The sequence below is a fragment of the Fundulus heteroclitus genome, chromosome 7 (assembly GCF_011125445.2).
Source record: "Fundulus heteroclitus isolate FHET01 chromosome 7, MU-UCD_Fhet_4.1, whole genome shotgun sequence".
Lineage (NCBI taxonomy): Eukaryota > Metazoa > Chordata > Actinopteri > Cyprinodontiformes > Fundulidae > Fundulus > Fundulus heteroclitus.
The window spans coordinates 22,528,188-22,547,649 of record NC_046367.1 but is presented as its reverse complement, the minus strand read 5'-3'; the positions used below and the strand labels follow the sequence as shown (position 1 = coordinate 22,547,649).

The 19,462-nt window shown below is 41.0% G+C and overlaps 1 non-coding gene across 1 annotated transcript; it reads right to left on the bottom strand.

Moving 5' to 3' along the window:
- Positions 1–10,701: 10,701 nt before the first annotated feature.
- On the bottom strand, positions 10,702–19,081 carry LOC110366438. The gene is made up of 5 exons (XR_004931383.1): positions 18,701–19,081; positions 18,300–18,620; positions 18,120–18,210; positions 17,513–17,585; positions 10,702–12,195 (listed from the first exon to the last, which is right to left on the bottom strand). It is a non-coding gene; the product is annotated as an uncharacterized LOC110366438 (transcript).
- Positions 19,082–19,462: the final 381 nt, after the last annotated feature.

The window sequence follows — 19,462 nt, the reverse complement described above, 5'->3', positions numbered from 1 at the left end:
CTCTTTCTTGATGCATGCTTGATCGCCGTCAAATTGTGCTTTAATTTTGACACATTCCCAGTTTTGTGTGAAGTTCAGTTCCCCTGAAATAATCTGTTCTCCTGCAGTCAGGAGCCCACATTTGAAAAGCTGCAGAGGTTGATTCTACAGCAAGGTGACCAGATTTCACTAAAGAAACCTGGGTACCTCTTGTTGCACTAAACTTTTTTACTCCATCATGATACACTGCAATTGGGGACATTTCTGGGGACAGGTCATCCAAAACGGGGAATGTCCCCGGTCATGGTTTTTAGTTGTTTGACCCACATGCAGAACACACTCAGGAGACAGAGGAAAAGTTTCTTTGATTGGTTGAGTAATTTATCTGGAGTCCAGAACCAGGAACACAGGACGGGTCTTTAACTGCACATAGGAGAGGACATGTGGGGTTAATAAATGTGTTGATGGATCTTGGAATATTGTTTGGTTGTCAGCTTACTTGAGAGCTGATGGTGACCACCACGGAGGAATGAGTGGGGCCTGGAAGTCTGCTTCAGCTGGAGAGAGGTGAATCCAATCTGAGTGAGGGCTGTATGATGAACACGATGGCGGGTAAGCACGTGGAGGGTGAGCAGGGATCGATCACAGGTGAGTCCAAGGAAACAGGAAGCCACACACTGCCAGCCAGGAGGTTCAGCCCAAGGAAAAAACTTGAATTGGTGTGAGATAGTGATGTTACGTGATGTGCCGAGGCTTCGAGGCCTGTGTCGAGTAATGGAGGGGGCATTTCCGTAAAGCGCGTATTGAAGCTTGCTTCATTTAGGGGAGGAGCCGAAAACAATGAAGTCCGAAGCCTCGCTGCCCGGCTGTACCACGTGACTGCTTCGGGTAGTGGCTCAGATTTTGCCAGATGACCGGTTCATTCAGAACCAGTCATGGCTGCACACTGGATCATAAAACAGTTCTGCTAACCAGATACAGTTTAAAACGGCACTTAGTCTGTTTATAGGTTTCGTTTTTATTAATTCTGCATTTTTTATTTACATGCACCGTATTTCTGTGCCTCAGCGCTTGCTCCCCCCCCCCCCCTTTCCCTCGGAGCAGGTGCTTTTATCACCGTTCACCATTCAAAACGTGAATCACTACGTTTAATGTCCTCACATTGGTAGCAACGTGTGCCAGTTAAAGTCAATAGGACAGTTACTAGCTGTGTTTCATGCTCTTTTGTTTTTAACAACATAGAATCAGTGGCGCTTCGGTGGGCGTGCTGCCTCTCGCTTTAATTCAGGTGCGCACTTTTAAGGGTCATTTTAAAGAACTTGTAACATCAGGGGCTTCATCTCAGATCTGTCAGTACACCTGTTCCCTTTATAGAAGCCCTTTACAGTATTTAGTAATGCATTTTCCCCACTGTTTATCCGTCGCATGCAGCACACCAACGGGGGTAAGATCTGCCCACCGCACCGCCGCACAGACGAGAGCAAAAGAAATTTGTCTGGTCAGCGCGGCGACTGACTGAGAAACCTGTCGCTGTGAAAGGTGATGAGAATGTTAAAAAAATGTAACAGCCTAGAAGTGCATTGAGCTGAAAAGAAGGAGACATCAGCAGCATGATCGTGCGTAAAGACGCAGCGTGAACCTCTGTGTGCTTCAGTGTTGCTGCTGAGGGGAAATTGTTGACCATAACCCCCCTGCCCCTAAAATTAGCATAATCTCACTCTTAACTTTTGATCAAAGTTGAGAGGTCTGAATATTACACACCATGCCATATCACATGACACTACTGTTTTGGGAATAATTACACACAGAGAATACATTCAAACAATATTTTATTATACACATATATGTATACATAATTTATGTAGACAAATGATTTCATCCTACACCTTTTGTGAAGTCATTCCCAAGAGTCATAATAGACAAAAAAATCAATGCATCACACGTGTTAAGATACAGCTGGCTGTGATTATACACCTCGCCAGTAGGTGGTTTCGTGTGCACACCAAGCTCCAAAAAAATTAACCCTTTCTCGAACCAGTTGGCTCAAGTGGTTCAATGCCTCACGAGGCTTCATCTCGCCATCACTAGTGTGAGATAACTGTGGAAAAGAACTGGAGTAGAAACCAGTACGCAGGAGTACCCTAGGAAGTAGGAACACACAAGATAAGACCAATTCTTCCAAGTCTGAGAGCCAGGACTGATGGGAAGGCTAGAGTCAGACCACATTGGTTAACACTCATGTGAAAAAGTGCTGGCAGCAGGCTCCTAAAATACTCCTCTCCTGATGAGGCTTGATGGGTAACACCTGCCGCTTCAGCCAGCCACCATGCTCGCTGACACCGTCTAGTGGAGGAATAATATACTGCATCACCAAGAGGAGACAAAGTCTCCCAGACTTCTAGTAATTTTTGACATGTTGACAACCGTCACTCAGTTACAGTGGAAGGACAGTGCAATAACTAGCTCTTTACGTAAATCCATCAACCCGCATAGGCAATTTTCAATTTGGGGAAATCAGCGGCTACAAACCTGCCTCTAAAATGGTAGACATACTGTATGTCCAAACGTGATTGACAGACAGAGAGCCTGTCACGTTACAAACAAATATATTACAGCAGTAGTTACAAAACTGGATTTTTTTTCCATGTGACCTCAAAACAGGAGTCCCTTTAACACTGTAAGTCCTGGGGCTTCAGCCCAGGTAAGCCCGTGCATTAAGTTCAAGTTACCACCACTATAACTAGATGTTGATATTGATTCCTTCATACTGCTAAGAGTTGATTGAAATGATTTGTAGTGTTTGTTTTTCTGTGCAATTTGGCCTCGTCTTTTAGATCACTTTGAAAACTTCACACCTGCTGCTTTTTGCATCCTAGCAGTGACATGTTGAAAACACAAATTTAAAATTTTTTCACAGTTCTAACTGTTTCGGTTCCTAAAACCTGATTTTACAAGGATGTTTCTTTTGTGACTCATTTCTTTCATGCAACTCAAGGTTAAACTTGCTGTGAAAACGGTCAAATTGTGGTTCCTGCTGCAATAACATGACCTGTAGAGGTTATTGAAGGACTTAGACAACTTTGTCACTCTGTATGCAGAGTGCGTACAGAACGAAATTTCGTTTGCATACAGCTTGAAAATTACAGTGAATTGCAGTAGATTACAGGATAAAGTAAATTACATGATAAAGTGCAGCAGTGATTTAACAGTACAACAATTGAACTGTAAACAATGCAGGATAAATAGACTGTGTGATCACAGTGTACAGGTGAGTATTTCTTAAAAACCATTTGTATGTGCAGAAATTATTTGTGCAAGAATGCATTTTAGAAACTGAGAGTTCAGCAGCATTTGATGACATCAGAGGTGTTCTGTCTGACCTGGACTGACTGAGGTCTGTTGGTGAGGAAGTCTAGCAGCCAGTTGCGAAGGGGTGTGCTGAAGCCCAGATGTTCCAGTTTTCCCACCAGGTGCTGTGGGATGATGGTGTTAAACGCTGAACTGAAGTCCAGGAACAGCATCCGCACGTGCGTGTTCTCCTCCAGGTGCTCAGATGAAGAGCAGAGGAGATGGCGTCCTCAGTGGAGCGGTTCCGTCGGTAGGCAAACTGGAGCGGGGTCGAATGTTGGGGGGAGACTGGAGACGATGTGTTCTCTCACCAGCCTTTCAAAGCACTTCATCATGATGGGAGTCAGTGCAACAGGCCGGTAGTCGTTGAAACCGGTGACTTGAGGTTTCTTTGGCACCGGAATGATGGAGGCAGACTTGAAGCATACTGGCATTGTGGCTTGCTCCAGCAAGTTGTTAAAAATGTCTGTGAGAACACCAGCCAGCTGCAGTGGCGGATACAGGCGGGGGTGCGGCCAACCAAATTTTTACAACCTGCCCATTGTCATGGTTTTCAGGTGACGAGTCCACATGCAGATACGATTGGGAGGCAATGCACAGTCTTTAAGATGTTTATTTTGGAAACAGGCAGATCTACGGACGGAACTACAGGCGATTCGGCTGGGTCAGAACGTCACGGCTGGAGAGTCTGCAAGAGAGAGGGAGTGAGTAACTCTGAAAGGAGAACCAGGAGAACTGCTAGAAGTTGCGCTGCTTACCATTGGGCTGGGCGGACCTAACCGGGGAGAAGTAGCGTCGGGAGAACTCTATGACTCTACTCTGCTGGAGATAGGCGGCTAGTGGCTGAGGACGGCAGATGTAACTGGCGAGGGATCCTGAGCGAACCTCATCGGCAACGGTTGACAGATGGATTGACCAGAGTGAATGCAGAACCAGCAGAATCCGGGAGAGGGGATCTCAGGCCTCGCTGGGTAACATCCAGGAAGTATGAGGGGAGCGCCAGAGCAAAATCTGAGCAGACAGGTCCTGCTGGTCTTTTTCTTCGGACGGGACGTCAAGACAGGTGAGTGCATCCAAGCACCAAAATCTGAAGGCAAAAACAGAGAGATCCAAAATTAGTCAAAATCGAAGAGCAAAAAAACTCACAAGCTGGTTTCCAAGAGTTGGGCCAGAGGCCACGTCGTACCACGACTGGTTAAGGCTCTGGCGTCTTCCATCTGTCAGCGCTCTGCTTAAGAAGCCAGAGGAAGCCGCCTGCAACGAGCTGCAGGTGTGGGCCACGCCTCCTCAGCCAACTAGACACACCTGAGGAGTAGAGTTAGAGCAGCAAGACACAGAGAACCCTGACACCCATAACCTATTTCCAGCTTATTTTGTTCAAAAGAAGCCTAATTGGGTAGAAACCTGCCTAATTTGGTAACACTGAATACACTATTTCTTTTTGTTAGATTTTGGGATTTTATTGAGAGTTTGTTTCTTAGCACTGTAGGACTAGTCACAGAGGCACTGTTCAGCCTGAGGCATGTAAAATGCTTTTTTTTTTTAAGTGTGCCCCCCTGAAAAATGTAATGCCCCCCTGTAATTTGTTTCTGCAGCCGGGTCTGTCCAAGCATGAATTTGAATTGCTCACAGCTCAGATTTCGCGTTTTACAATGCAATTAAAACTATTTTCAAGCAACTTGCATATGTGTTACGAGTGCTTCTGTGGAACGTGCTAAATTAGGCCTTAAAGCAGTGAAAACTTTGCTGAGGTCGACAATGGGACAAGAAAGGTTTGTGGCTTTGCTACTTATGTATGTCCACAAGGACATTCATTTAGACATCAACAAAATCATTGACATATTTGCCCAGAAGCATCCTAGAGGGTTGACATTCATTAACCCATTATCATCGTCATCATAAAGTTGAAGGTGTTGTAGAAGAGAAAAATATTCTTTGTCAAGTCTTACTGTTCTATTATAGGCTTATGGCTTACCTTCACCATACATGTTCATTGGTTTAACTTACCTTAAAGTTTTTTTTTTCTCTCAACATAGTTTATCTCGTTAAAATAGATTCAAAACTCCTTTATCACTTGAACCATAACAAACTGTTCTAAGTCCTTGGGTCTTTTTAAGTCATTTTTTTTCTTAATATAGTTTATCTGGATGAAATAAATTGTTAAAATACATGTATATTAAAAAATCATTTATCATTTCAACCATACCAAGCCATTCTTAAGTCCTTGGGTCTTTTTATTTCATTTTACTAGATAAATTTCATTTCTGGAAATAAAGAAAATCTTTGTTTGATTAATTGTTGATAAGGATAATTTTTTATTCAAACTACTTTTTAACCTTGTGCATGCTGTAAAAACCAAGAAATTTTGTCCTAAAGATAATTTTTCAATTACAATAATGTAATCATGCTAATTCCACTTATGTTCATCCATTAAAATGATTATCAATTCAAAAACCCTTAGACGAATAATTAGCGTAGTGTGAAAGAGTAAAGATGGCATTATTTGGTCGTTTACCCTCACATTGTCTTGACATGACCCTTAGGTGCGCACCCCCCTTTGAATTATCCTGGATCCGCCCCTGAGCTGACCTGCACAATCCTTGAGCACCCGCCCAGGTATGTTGTCCAGGGGCCTGGGGCCTTCCGTGGGTTGACTCTCCTCAGTGTCTTCCACACGTCGGCTGTGTCAAGGCAGAGCACCTCCTCTTCTTGATGGGGGACAGATTTCACTGCTGGAGTGCTGTTTAGTGCCTCAAACCTCCCAAAGAAGTTGTTTAGTCCGTTAAGAATGTCAGCTTCAACTTCACCCACCGGGGGTGTGGGCATGTTGTATTCAGTGATCGGCCGTATGCCTTTCCACATGCTCCTGGTGTTGCTGGCATCATGGAAAAGCTCCTGGATTTTCTGACTGTGGTTCCGCTTCGCTAGCCTGATGGCACGGGTAAACCATGACAGGTGGTATTTATTTCTACCAAACTGTGCAGCTATAGCAGTTTTATACTGTAAAACCAATTAAATCTCCTGGCTACATGTTCTTAGGTAAGAGTTTGTGTCTTCATTTTGTTCCCTTTATGCTTTGTTAAAAATGTGTGTTCTTTTATATACTAGAGAGCTGCAGAGGTTAGGGAGTTCGTCCTGCAATCGGCAGGTTGCCAGTTCGATTCCCCACTCTGGCTGTCGGTCGCTGTGTCCTTGGGCAAGACACTTCAACCGCATTGCCTGCTGGTGGTGGTCAGAGGGCCTGGTGGTGCCCGTGTATGGCAGCCTCGCCTCTGTCAGTCTGCCCCAGGTGTGAATGGGTGAATGACTAAACTGTAGTGTGAACCGCTTTGGAGGTTCACACTACAGGTGAACCTCCAAAGCTTTTTTAGATTAAATATGTTAAAATATAGTATTCTGTTTCGAGCAACATTCCTTCAGAACTTTCATGTAACAAGTGGAAAAAGTATCTGAGGTCCTCCAGGTTGTTCAACAGTCTCTAACTCAAAACCATAAGTCAAAACCACAAGTCCTATCATTATGCGCCGCTGCTACTGTTTTTGATAGCCTGGTGTGTCTCGGGCTGTTTAACTGCTCTCAGACCATAACAAACAACCTATCTCGTCTGAGCCAGCTGGGACCCATATAATGTACACATCCTGTGAGAGAAAGTAACCTTTCCCCGCCAGCACAATAGCTGCTTGTGAAGGAATTTTTTTAATTACCTATGGTTTCCTATGCTTTCTAACTTATACACTCCCATGTGCCTATCAGTAGAAGTGAAACTTCAATGCACCAGATGGAGCTAAAGAACTGCTTATGTGACAATCCTGTGCGGGCAGACAAACTCTGGGACCTAGGGCATAATCAAAGCCCATTATGCAAGAACTGAGTTTCTGGTTTGTGTTAGGCAGAGAACAGACACCTGCACAACTAGACTATGAAGGTCAGCTTATTCTTGTGGGTTGAAAGTCTGTATTTATGTAGATTGCATGAAGAGGATGTAGAAACCATCCACAAAGAGCCCTGAATTTTGCAGAGAATTTCTCTGAAACTTGACTCAGGGTGATATTCTCCTGTTTGCAAACAGTGATAACTTCTTGAGCCTAAATAGCTAACTGGTTGTCTCACTGATTATTTAAGCCCATGCTCATTTGAAGTTTATTTCCACCACACCCCTGCAAAACTAGTACTCTTTTGTTCCATAAGAACATCACACACTCTATTTAAGTCACATACTAAAAACTATAGCAATGACATTGAACAAAAGATATCAAGTGTCTGTTTGTTCTATTCAAGCACATTTAGTTACCGTCTTTCTTTGGCTATAGGTCACACCGGATGTCGCAGTTATTTATAAAGTGATTTCACACAATGCAAGAGTGAAAACTGACATTTAAACTGGTAAGGCAACTTATTCTATTGCACAGCTATATCCACAATTAGCTGAATGAAGCTTAAGCGAAAATTAGAACTGAAGAAACTCTATTGCCTACCTCCATCAATCAGAGACTCATCCGCCTCCGACGCAAGCCAATCAGCTTTGAACTGCTCCTCCTCGAAGCCAATCAGCATCCTGGGTTCATCTTAAAAGAACTCCACATCCTTGTCTCGGCCTTCTCCTCAGCGAGCAAGCGGTGGCTGGTTTGGACTCTGATGACCGGATTCAACCCACATCCATCCCCTTCTCCACCATCGTAGCAAGCTTCGCCTGTCTTTCCTATTGTGCTGCTTCAACCTCGTCCCTACCAGAGTGTTGTTCCTCCTGGACTATTATGGAATTCCCAGTCACTCCTTAAAACGGTCCGGCAGAAGACCGCCATGTTAAGCCTGGTTCTGCCAAAGGTTTCTTCCCAAAGGGGAGTTTTTCCTCTCCACAGTCGCTTCATGCTTGCTCATTATGGACAGTTCAGGCAACCTGTGTTTATCAAGTTGGACATCTAGCTCAAACAGATTACCATATGGAAAGTTCTCGTCAGAGCATTTTGGTCTAATCGCGCTGAAATCAGACAGTGAATGTAACAGTGCTACGCTAACAGTATGACACAGATGTTTCAGAGCAACATAAAGTAATGTTTACTACTTGGTTCATCTTGGTCAGTATGATTTACCATTTAAAATTAATATATAAGTCGCACCAGACTATAAGTCGCAGGATGGTCCAAACTGTGAAAAAAAGTGTGACTTATAGAGTGAAAAATATGGTACTTTCCTACTATTGTTTCATGTACTTAGAGAGCATAATAATATTGTGTAGATGCTACATGATATGAAAAATTTGCACATTAGCAACACTTGACAAAGTTGTCCCTAAATTGAAAATGACGCATGAGGTTACAAAGACCTCATGGCAAAGTAACAAAAACACTGCATTGTTATTATGTTGTTGTATGTTATCTTGTGTACTGAGAGAAAAAGATGTGACATGTTCAAGATGTTTAATCAAAATTAATGCGATGAGCTCATGAGAGAATTTAATTTCCCAGACATAATCTGTTATGCATATGCTATTGGTTCACATGGGTTCTGTGCTTGCAAGCGTCCTCTCCACGCCAGTCTGCTTTCCACTAAACTTAACATCAAAATATGGAAAATGCTGGTGAAGTCATCCAGGTCATGGTCATTCCAAAAAAAAAAAGTAAAAAACAAAAACAACTGGACTTTCAGTACAGAAAACAAGTCCAGTTGTTTTTGTTTTGAACCTAAATTTCACACAGGGGCCTAGATTCAGATTCAAAATCCAACACCACCATTTTCTAATACACTGATGTCATAATTCACAGAGTAAGAAGACACCTTTAGAACTCAACAGGTTGCAGGATTTCAGAATTACTTCAAACACTGGCCCTTAGTTTTAACTGACCAAATAGTTTTGAAGGGAAGTGACTGAGTTGTGTTGAACTGAAGTTACCCATTTGCTTTGAATTAACACAACATTGTAGATTGCTGTGAAACCAAAAGGTTTGTGTGTGCTGCCAATGACCACAATTGAATCAAATAAATCCAAGATGATTTTTTCAGTGTAATATTGCTCATGAAAGCTGATTATTCTTAAGATGAAATAAGAAGGATAATATAATTCTCCACAGCTTACTGATAGGGAAATAAAATATTGCATGTGCATTCACTGTAGAGTTGGAAAAACCTTGTATTCACTCAAAGTTCTGCATGCTTCAAAAGTGTAAATGCTGCACTTGATGATGTAGCATCGAAGCTTGCAAGGGTTTATCAATAAATGTTTTTGAGCGAAATTTTGAGTTTTAGAGATAAATGTCTGATACATCGGGCCAGTTGTTACAAATTTAGTGGTCAGTGGATGCTGGACTTAAGTTAGAAAAATCACACCAGAGCAGTTGTTAAATTCAGTTTTTTTTCCTATTTGAGACACCAAGCTAAAGAAAAGCAAGTTCTTTCTCCTCAGCACTTCACAAAAGTAATCCATGCCTTTGTTACCTCGGTTGGATTACTGTAATGCACTTTAAAAAGGTGACAGGGATTCATGTGTCTCTCAGCTTCAGAGGATACAGAATGCTGCTGCGCATATTTTAACACAAAAATCCATGTTTAAAAAGCTTTTAAAGCTCTAAATAGCCTTGCCCCCCTCCCTTCCTGTCAGAGCTGCTACATCCCCACACACCCTGTTGTTCTCTCAGGTCAGCTGATCAGCTCCTGGGTGTGCAAAAGACAAAGCATAAGCTCAGAGATAAGCTGCTCTTACTGTAATAATGGGATGACCTTTCTTAGGATATCAGACAGACTTCTTCCCTGTCTGTTTTTAAATCCCTTCTTAAAACATATCCCTTCCCGCTTGAATTGGTGTTATTTTCTTTTTTATTTTGGTTTTATTGTTTTTAATTTTACATCATTTTTTACAGGTTATATGATTGTACTATTATTTTAGCATTGGGCTGTTTTATTTATTTTAGGTCTTATTGATTTTAATATCAGTTTGTTATGGTGTCATATGACTGCTGTTTATTTATTGTGTGTAAAGCACTTTGGTCCCATGGGTGCATAAAGTTCTCTATAAATAAAGCTGGAGTGGTGTGGAATCTGGCATACAGACGCCCCTTTTCCATTATTGGTGCAAACACAAGGAGAGTACATTTGTGTGAATTTAAATATTGTGGAGAGGTCAGCCCAATTTTGTAAGATCCCCTTTAGATGTTCCTTGCGCAGAAAAACACTTTGTCAAGTAATGGACCGGACCAGTTGCTCTCAAAACATTTTCTGTTCACTTTTGTTTTGGTGTTACTTTGTTTAGGACCCACTATACAAAGGGAGAAATAAGGACATCTAAATCCTTTAGGTTCCCCAACAATCCAGTCACTCAGCAACGCAAAGTGCCTCCACAGATTTTAGGACTGACATCTCCAAATAGGTCTGTGACCTTGATGTGATTCTTCTTCAGGCAGTCCGTTTACAAGAAAACATTCATACCATCTGTAAAATGTAATTTCTTGTACTATACCACAAGAGAGACAGGTCTGTAACCGCTATGAACTAGTGTCCCATCTCTGACACCTACTGTACAACAGAGCTTACAATCAAAGTGGAGAGCAGCCAGTGTTTTTAATCGGGGGATTTTAACAAATGTGACATCAGCTCACACTTGCTCTTCCTCGGAACAATTTAACCAACCAGATTGCAGATGGCATACATGTCTAAGCAAGGCAAGTTTATTTTTAATGCACATTTCAGTAACAAGAAATACAAAGTGTTGTACATGAACTGAACATAAAATAAAACATACAGCGTGAAAGAACATAGTAGCATCAGGTCAAGAAAAGTTGAACTAAAAACTTAATCTAATTGAGGTTTCAGTGAAATACAACAGTTAGAGTAGAAAACTGACATTCAAAAGCAACTCTAAACAAATTGATTTAAAGGAACTCAGGGTTTCAGCACTCTTCCAATCTTCTGGCAGCTTGTTCCAGATAAGTGGAGCATAGGAACTAAATGAAGTTTCTCTATACTTTCTCTGGGTATACAGAGTTGTCTTGAGCCAGAAGACCTTAGTGGTCTGATACACTGAACACAAGTCTGTAATGTATTTAGGTGCCAAGTGATTAATAGACTAACAGAAATGTTTTAAAAGTATTTTCTCTGAGATACAGGAAACCAGTGTAAGAACTTTAAAACATGTGTGATGTGCTCTACTTTCTTAGTCTTAGTGAGGACCTATACGCATCATTATGACACTGATGGAGTGGAAGAGTGGCCAATTTTCCATGCTTGACCTGAACACAGCATTGCATGCGCAAGAGCATAATGACATGAGTAACTGCTGAAACAGTCAACAAAACAAGCATGGCTGATAAAAAAGCGAAAGCCTGGCTCCACTTTTCAAAAAGCAATGCTGATTACGCTTGCTGCAATGTTCGTGACGCATAACTTAATGCGAGGCAACCGGCGGAAATACGTGTTTGCCGATGAGAGGATGTGTAAAGACTTGATTGACTGTAGACTCAAAGCATTATGACATTCAGCATGACACCGCCTGCCCTCCACTGGGCATAAGTTACACTACACTGCAGTTACCCAGTAAAATCAATCCAAATCAACATGAGTAAATGATTGAACTGATGCTTTTAAATGACATATTTTAATTGAAAACAATCAGCAAGACATGTCAGTAATACAAAGCTTTTGCAGATTAAACAGTTACGTTGTTGATTAGTGAATCCATTTTATTGATATTTTAAAGCACCTACTTTAATACAAAATCAACAACTAATATCTTCCAAACTGGTTCTCTTTCTTAAAGTGAATAAAAGGCAACTCAGCTCAGAATTTACCATAAATTGAATTCAGCCTCTCCATGTACTCTCTCCTCTGCCGTTTGCTCCTCCACTGATCTGTACAAGCTTGTGGTTGAGTGCGGACATCCTGGAACATAAAGACAGAGTCACAGTTAGTGGTCGGGAGAGACAAATAGAAAAAAACCTGCAAGAAGCAGAAGAAAAAGTAACCACATTGACAAGGCTATGAGTCAGAGATGACTGCGGAAAAAGTTTAGCTTCTTGTGACCTGATGAGACTGTGGAGTCAGAGTTGCTTGTTTGTTAGAAGTGGCAATAAACGTTCTGTCCACATCTTCCTGTTTGCGGTAATGCGTATTGTGTCACTTCCTGTTTTCACGGCATGAGCGACGGTTTGTTGCTCCAGACTCTCTCGCTTTTCTCTTTAATATCTTTACTGTAACATCTGTTTTTAACACATAAGCACTTTTAAAACATTCTCTGTTGCTGCACATCGCGCTTGGGAACTCCTCGTGTTTCTCATGGTTTGCTTTTTTGGCGTAGTAAAAGGGCGCTAGCCTAGCTTTAGCCTAGCCTAGCTTTAGCTCCACAATTGCTTCCCCCTTTACTCTCTCCTCCGCTTTGATATCTCTGTCTAAGTCTCCCCCTATCTCCTGCTCTCTGTGTCAGATGTTTAGTTATTCCTCTGCCTCATTTAGTGATAATGGTACATGTAATAAATGTAGTGTTTTTGTAGCTTTGGAGGCGAGGGTGTCAGAATTGGAGACCCAGCTCCGTGCTGTGGAAAAATCAGCTGATAACCGCCCCTTTGCTAGCGCGGAGCCACATAGAGTGACTTTATGTAGCGGTCCTCCAGAAGCACCCGAGCAGCCAGGTAACCAGGCCGGCTGGGTGACGGTTCGTAGGAAGAATAGCCATAGATTTCAGCCCCTAGGTCACCACCAACCCATCTGCGTTTCTAACAAGTTTTCCCCACTCACCGACACACCCGCTGAGAAGCCGACTCTGGTGATTGGGAGCTCAATAGTCAGAAACGTGGCACTAGAGACACCAAGGACCATAGTTAAATGCCTGCCAGGGGCCAGAACGGGCGACACAGAATCTTACCTGAAACTGCTGACTAAGAATAAGTGTAAATACAGTAAGATTGTTATTCACGCTGGCGGTAATGACACCCGGTCACGCCGATCGGAGGTCAATAAAGTTGGTGTTGCTTCGGTGTGTAAGTTTGCTAAAACAATGTCGGACTCTGTAATTTTCTCTGGTCCCCTGCCTGATCTGACCAGTGATGACATGTTTAGCCGCATGTCATCATTCAACCGCTGGTTGTCTAGGTGATGTCCTGAAAACGACGTGGGGTACATTGATAACTGGCAAACTTTCTGGGGAAAACCTGGTCTGTTTCGGAGAGACGGCATCTATCCTACTTTGGATGGTGCAGCTCTTCTTTCTAGGAATCTGGCCGGATTAATTAGTTCTCCTAAATGCTGACAACCCAGAGTCCAGACCAGGAAGCAGAGCCGTAGTTTAACACACCTCTCTGCAGCTTCTGTACTGTTACCCACCCATTACCCCATTGAGACGGTATCTTTCCCACGGCCAAAACTTAATAGATCAAAAACTTATCTAAAAGGAACAAATCATAAAAATCTAATAAAAATCAATACGGCTCACCTTGAACCAAAAGATAAAACAATTAAATGTGGTCTATTAAATATAAGGTCTCTCCCTCCAAAGACTTTGTTAGTTAATGAATTGATTTCCGATAATCAGATTGATTTATTTTGTCTCACAGAAACCTGGCTACAAGAGGACTACGTTAGTATAAATGAGTCAACTCCCTCCAATTATTCAAATTTCTACATTCCCAGATCTGTGGGAAGAGGAGGAGGAGTGGCAACCATCTTTCAGTCTGATTTATTAATTAGTCCCAGGCCAATAATTAACTACAGTTCTTTTGAACATTTATCCCTCAGTTTCCCTCATCCAAATTGCAAAGCAATAAAACCTCTTCTGTTTGTTGTTTTGTATCGTCCACCAGGCCCTTACTCTCAGTTTTTGGATCAATTGTCAGACTTCTTATCTGATTTGGTGATAAACACTGACAAGGTTATTATAGTGGGGGATTTTAACATTCATGTTGACACAGAATGTGATAACCTTAGCGTAGCCTTTAACACTATCCTAGATTCAATTGGTTTTGGTTCAAAATGTGCATAAACCAACCCACTCTTGGCTCCCTACTTTAGACCTTGTGCTGACATATGGCATTGATTGTGAAGAATTAACAGTATTTCCTTACAACCCTGTCCTATCTGATATTTTTTTTAATAACATTTGAGTTTAATCTAACTGAGTTCTCCACCCCCAAAAGAGGGTTCCATTATAGTAGATCTTTATCGGACAATGCTGCATCAAACTTTAAAGAGTCTGTCCCCCTTTTAATATCGTCAGTATTGCAGAAATACCCTGCAGATAGCAGCAATGTTGTTTCTTCCCATTCACAAATAGATGTCTTTCTTAACGGTATTACTTCGTCATTGCGTTCTGCATTAGACAAGGTAGCTCCCTTGAAAAAAAAAGGTGATTATTCAAAGGAAGCTGGCTCCCTGGTTTAATTCAGAGCTGCGTTCCTTGAAGCACAATGTTAGGAAATTGGAGAGAAAATGGCGCTCTACATACCAAGAGGAATCCTACCTAATCTGGATGGACAGTCTATTGTTGTATAACAAGACCCTTCGCAGAGTTAGAGCAGCATATTTTCATCATTAATTGAGGAGAACAAAAATAATCCTAGATTTCTCTTTAGTACAGTTGCCAAACTTACAAAGAGTCAAAGCTCTGTTGATCCATCTATTCCCTTAGCTCTTAGCAGTAATGATTTTATGGGATTCTTCATAAATAAAATTGATTCCATTAAAAATAAAATAATTTGCATCCTCCCAAACACGATTACCTCGTCCTCAGTAAGTGAGGCAGCGTTGGAGGAATCTTTAGAACCTGCACAGTGTCTGAACTGTTTAGAAGCAGTAGAGCTTTCTGTGCTATCTAAAATTTTAGCTTCATCTAAACCTTCTACCTGTATGATAGACCCAATCCCAACCAAGTTGTTTAAGGAGGTATTGCCTTTGATCAGTGGTCCTATTTTAGACATGATTTTTCTATCCTTAGTAAATGGATATGTACCACAGGCTTTTAAAGTAGCTATTATTAAACCTTAACCTTAACTTAAGAAACCATCTCTTGATCAAGATCAGTTTTACAGAACTATATCTAATCTTCTTTTCTTATCTAAAATTCTTGAGAAAGTAGTTGCTAATCAACTTTGTGAACATTTACAAAGTAATGACCTACTTGAGGAGTTTCAGTCAGGCTTCAGAGCTCATCATAGAACCGAAACAGCTCTGGTGAAGGTCACCAATGATATTCTCATGGCCTCAGATAATGGACTTGTGTCTATACTTGTCCTGTTAGATCTCAGTGCTGCATTTGATACAGTTGATCACAAATTTATCCTACAAAGACTTGAGCATACTGTAGGAATTAAGGGGAAAGCATTAGGCTGGTTTAAATACTATCTGTCAGACAGATTCTAGTTTGTTCATGTTAATAATAAATCTTCCTCAAACACTAGGGTCACTTGTGGAGTACCACAGGGTTCAGTCCTTGGACCAATTCTCTTTACTATATATATATATGCTTCCGATTGGCAAAATTATCAGACAGCATGGGATTAATTTCCACTGTTATGCTGATGACACTCAGCTATATTTATCCATAAATCCTGATGAAACCAATCAGTAACTTCGACTGCAGTCATGTCTTGATGACATCACAAGCTGGATGACTTTAAATTTCCTGTACTTAAATTCTGACAAGACAGAAGTTGTAAATTTTGGACCAGAGTCCTCAAAAAATAAACTTCTTAATCACTCACTTAATCTGGATGGCATTAATTTGGCCTCTGGTAATAAAGTAAAAAATCTTGCTGTTGTTTTCGACCAAGACATGTCATTTAAATCCCATATTAAACAGGTTTCCAGAGTTTCCTTTTTTCACCTCAGGAATATCGCCAAAATTAGAAACACTCTGTCCAGAGGTGATGCTGAAAAACTAGTCCATGCATTTATTACTTCAAGGCTGGACTATTGTAATTCTTTACTATCAGGAAGTCCACAAAATGCAGTTTAAAGTCTTCAGCTGATCCAAAATGCTGCAGCAAGAGTTCTGATGAAAATCAACAAGAGGGATCATATTTCTCCTATTTTAGCTTCCCTCCATTGGCTTCCTGTTAAATCAAGAATAGAATTTAAAATTCTTCTTCTAATATATACGTAAAGCCCTTAATAATCAAGCTCCATCATATATCAGAGCTCTGATTACCCCGTATGTTCCTAACAGAGCACTTCGCTCTCAGACTGCAGGTCTGCTGGTGGTTCCTAGAGTCTCTAAAAGTAGAATGGGAGGCAGATCCTTTAGCTATCAGGCTCCTCCCCTGTGGAACCAACTCCCAGTTTTGGTCTGTGATGCAGACACCCTGTCTACTTTTAAGACTAATCTTAAAACATTCCATTTTGACAAAGCTTATAGTTAGAGTGGCTCATGTTACCCTGAGCTACCTCTATAGTTATGCTGCTATAGGTTTGGGCTGCTGGAGGACATCAGGGCCTATTTTTCTCACTCTACTGATTTCTACTGTTCTCCAGTCTACTGTTCTCCATTTTTGCATTTCATTACATTGAAATGAGTGTTGTCATTTCATCTTTTAACCTTTTTGCTCTCTCTCTCTTTTCTTCATAGTAGGTACACCTGGTCTGACGTTCTGTTAACTGTGACATCATCCAGAGAAGACAGATCACCCACTACTACCATCTAATGTAGAACAGATTACTGGATCAATGTGTTCTTCTGTGCTTTTTTGTCTGTCTTGTTGTGTTTCTGCTCTGTCTTCTGTAACCCCCAGTCGGTCGAGGCAGATGACCGTTCACACTGAGCCTGGTTCTGCTGGAGGTTTTTCCTTCCCGCTAATGGGTGGTTTTTCTTTCCACTGTCACTTCATGCTTGCTCAGTATGAAGGATTGCTGCAAAGCCATGGACAATGCAGACGGCTCTCCCTGTAGCTCTACGCTTCTCCAGGAGTGAATGCTGCTTCTCAGGACTTTGAAGCAATCAACTGGTTTCCTTATATAGGAAATTTTTGACCAATCTGTATAATATGATTGATTTTGACTTTTTAAAGTGCCTCGAGATGACATGTTTCATGAATTGGCGCTTTATAAATAAAATTTAATTGAATTGAATCTGGTATCGGCAGAAGCAGACAAGAACGCTCCAATAAAGGAGGAAGTGATGTCAAAAGTTGATCATATTCCCTGAAAATAAACCCCATTGTCTAAGACGGCAAGTGAAGAAGAAACATTTACAAAATACATAAAATATTCTGACCTGTCCTTCTGATTGAAGCTGATACTGGTTTTGGACCGGTTTCTGATTTTCTTCTCTGTTGCAATGTCTTCTGCTGAAATAATACAGGAACCAATTACAGGAACCAATTTGACATGATGGTGGTTCACCCCGCCTCCTGCCATTGACTGCTGGAGATAACCATCAGCCCCCTACCACCCTGCATGGATAAGCAGCTAAAGAAAATGGATGGATGGTTAAAGAGCTGGTAAAAAAAGTTATCAATAGCCAATCAACATGCGCTTTAAATCTAACTTAGTATAAAATGTATCTCTTTTCCTTTCACAGAGATCAATATAATATTTCTCTTTCAGACACAGAGAGTTAAACAGTTAAAGTCCTAACACCATTTGAGGCGTTTACAATTAACATTGACCAATACCATTTCAGAGTGACGCTTGATTGACCAATGACTATTTAGCATTAATGATGTTTGGTTCAACAGATTCAAGCCATTTCAAAATGTCCAGAAAAACAAAATGAAGTAAATTTAATGATTCAGTACACAACTTAACATTAAGATGTGCCTGAGTTGTCACATTGTTAACAGAAATAAATTGTAAATGTAAACTCAGAAGCTATTACTCACATGCAGAGGCAGACAACTAACATGATGCAACATAGAAGCAGTCCAATGGCTGGTGATAGAATGAAAAAAATATACTTTGAAAACCGAGAACCTGAAAAAAGAAGATAATCATTAGTGTGGAAGAAGATTTCTAATTGTACAATTTATGCTATGGAACTGATCGGTCATTTGTCTGCGTACCTCTTTTCTCAGATACAGTTAAACTCCATGTGATTTTGTGAACACCTTCTCCACCTGTTATAGTACATGTGTAAAGTCCTTCATCATCATGTTGTGCTCTACTGATGGTGAGCTTGGAAGGTATATTAGAGTCTAGTTTCACTCTTTCAGATGGGAAATTTAATGTTGTCAGATTAGGCGAGCTGAAATATGAAAAATTAAATTGGACACTGGTCCAGTTGATTAGCATTATGCCATTCTCAGTTATGTTGCAATTGAATGTGACTGGGTCACCGCTGGACACCAACACACTGAAATTGGCTGTTGTCTCAGTCGCTGAAGCTGAAATATAAAAACCAGTTTAACTGTAAAACTCAAATCTGAATGAAAACATGCAATATAAGAAGAAATCTTCACTGTACCTTCAAAGACATTGTGCACATTTAACAGCTGTATGAAGAGTAGAGCCGCTTGCTTCAGATGGAACATGGTGACCATTAGAAAGTAAGAAACAGACTGAAACTTTATCATCTGCTATAAATGTATATGCAAAGGAAGTGCTGAGAAATCAAGTGGTTAAATGTGTCATCAAAACAAATTGAGCAAGAGTATGTGTCAAAGACTTCATAGAAACAATGTTCAGACAAGACAGCTGATTAATTTTTAAATAAAGTCAACAAGCAGTCATTTGTAAAATTAAAAAGAACCCTTTGCAATCAGGTATTCGACTGAGCTCTCCCATTTAATCTTAGGGAGCCAAGAATCAAAATGTTTTCTTTACACCACCATATTTTACAAACTGGGCTTAATGGTATCTCTGTTTCACCTGAAATGTCAGGACAAGGACAGCCTCCACTTCTATCTTGTTGTTGTGTTGGTTTACCCTTTAAAGCTCAGCCATTCAGCTGAGGAATGCAGTGATCTGTAGGCCTCTTGTGATCTAGACAAAGAAATTTAGGTCTTTGCGTCGTATCATTTTACACCTTCTGAAATAGACTTTTTAACACAAGCAGCAAAACGTGTAAACTTGTTGCACAGTCTGAATATCAGCATAGAGTTACCCATCTGTAGTATGCCTTACCACATGCAACATAACAGTGTACATTTAAATGTCTCACCTTCTGCCACACCATGAGCCTCTTCCCTGGGTTGGATTTGGGTTTGTTGCTTTCCTCTTCGTGATA